The following is a 2,518-nucleotide window of genomic DNA, read 5'->3' as shown; positions in this document are numbered from 1 at the left end:
GCCGAATGAAATGGGTGGGAGCTTCATAGTGCCTCGCGTAGAGGATGAGGAGACCGCCAGGACTTTGGCGTCTTTCCTGTGTGCCGACCTTGACCTAGGTGCTGCATTCCTAGATGTCACCACGTTCGCTATGGTGAGGCCCCGGTCGTCGTCCTCCGATTCTTGGCGTCGCTTCGGTGTCCGAGTCCTATCCTCACCGTCGTGGTCGCGATTCCGTCGCCTCGGTTCCCTGATGAGGTGGGAAAATTCGGCTAGCTTTCCGTCCCTGATGGCCTGCTCCAGTGCGTCCTTTAGATCGAAGCAGTCTTGGATTTTATGCCCATAGCCCTTGTGATAGTCACAGTAGAAGCTTCGGTTTCTCCCTGTTCGTTCCTTCAGTGGTCGGGGCTTCGACAAGATCCCCTTTTCGGCAATTTGTTGATAAACTTCCATGATCGGCGCAGTGAGGGGAGTGTAGTTGGTGAACTTCCCGACACGAGGAAATGGTCTGGGTGCCTTGTTCGGGCCGCCGTCTCTGGCATGTTCCTTTTGTCCTTCTCTGCTTCCGCGGTGCCGGTCTTGGTTGTGAGAGGGCTGCCGTTTGTTGGCGGCCATGACTCGGCTCACTTCTTCGTTGTTGATGTACTCCTTAGCCACACATTGGATTTCCTGCATACTCCACACTGGTTTCGTGGTAAGGTGTTTTCTGAAGTCCTCGTTCAGGAGCCCGTTCGTCAAGCGCAAACTTGCGACTAAGTCCGTCAGCCCGTCAATTTTCAGGCACTCATCGTTGAATATGTCTAGGTATTTCCTGGTCGACTCGTCGAGTCGCTGAGTCACCCCGAGCAGGTTGATCGGGTGCTTCGCCTTTGCAATTCTTGTTGTGAACTGGGCTAAGAAGGCATGGCTGATGTCCGCGAAGCCGGTCACCGAGCCCTGCGCCCGCCAGGGTGACCGGAAAGGCGCGGCACCTTACCTCGTCTCCCACTCCCTCAAGGTTCATTCTGGCCTCAAGGCCGTGAGGTGTTCTAGCGGGTCTTGCGTTCCGTCGTACCTCATGTCCGTTGGCTTGTCAAAATATTTTGGCAGCCGGACCTCGAGTATGGAACGATGAAATGGGGTCGCCCCCATTATCACGGGTCCCCGTGTTCTCGTCGTTCTTCCTTCGTCGTCCTCCCGACGAGCGTCTTCGGTTGCTCGATCTGTAGTATGCCGCCTTTGATGTCTGGCATAAATGACGGGGTCATGGCGTCTTCTCGCATGTCCTCTCTCCCCGGCGCTCTCAGATTCAGCCTGGGAGCTGGGCGTGCGTCTGGAGTGGCTCCTAGAGTGAGAGTGGGAGTGGCTTTGTTCTGAGATGTGTTGGTCGTGCTCCCTGCCTGCCAGCCGGCGTTCCAAGTCTTGCATCCTATGGCGTAGCTCTTGCATTATTCTGGCGTAGTTGTCGCCAGTTCCCCCGAAGGGGCGTCTCTCATGGGATTGTGTTGTGTGTCTCGGAGGGGACCTCGGATGTTGCTGGGAAGCAGTCGCAGCGGCGTCCCCTCCGGGCTCAGCCTCGCGGCCTGTTCCAGTTTGGACCAGTACGAAGTCCATGGATGATCCCCACAGACGGCACCAATGTTCGGTAGGTCGGATACCAGACGGGTCGGGTGAGTATCCCGGTCAATAGGGGAGAAATCGACTGGACGTACCTCTCCGGATTGGGGGGGGTAAGCGAGGTCCCGAGCTCTTTAGATGTGGAAGGGGGTGTCACCTGCAAAGACACTCCGACGCTCAAGTCAGTGGGATGTGCAGGCGAAAAGGGGGGTGATTGGTATGTGACGTACCTTGGGGGAAGGGTAGGTCCTTCCCCATATATACCGTGTCAGAGGTGGGCCCTGTAGGGACAGGCCCACCTTCTTCAAGGCCTCCCTTGCACAGCTGTGGCAAAGCTGTCAGGGACGCGTGTCCGGATCGGAATCTGAGCATCTCCCCCGACCGTTCGGGTCGGGTGCTGCTCGGGTCGGGCCGGCCCGTAAACTACTTGGGCCAGGCCGTAACAGATTCGTTCCGTAAGAATATTCACATTAGGATTCGCACATCCATAGGGGTATAAAACTACAAACATATATCATTAATGAAAAAACCAAAATTTTAACAGGTTAAGATAGAAAAACGGATATATTATATTATTATGATGTTTGTTACTTGGACAGCTTCATTATTATGCACTTCCATTTTTAGATTTTTTAAAGATTAGAACATAGATATTAATCAAAATTGAATTTATAACAAAAATAAATTATCAGAATATATGTTAAGTTTTATATTACTTGAAATAAAATGAATCAATTTTAAACTGTGTGATGGGGTAAAACCATTTTTTTTATAAAAGAACAAAAAGAATTGAGTACATGATGGTAGTTTTTTACTAAAAGCTAATCCGTTTTTAAATTCAATCGTGAGACAAAGTCATTTTTTAATAAAAAAGAAATAAGAGTAAAATAAAAAAAAAATTAAAAACTAAATTTTCGTATCCCCTTTATATATTGGTATAAAT

Source organism: Arachis ipaensis, chromosome B08 (genome assembly GCF_000816755.2).
Source record: "Arachis ipaensis cultivar K30076 chromosome B08, Araip1.1, whole genome shotgun sequence".
Taxonomy (NCBI): Eukaryota; Viridiplantae; Streptophyta; class Magnoliopsida; order Fabales; family Fabaceae; genus Arachis; species Arachis ipaensis.
The sequence above is the reverse complement of the archived record's forward strand: the minus strand, read 5'-3'. Positions refer to the sequence as shown.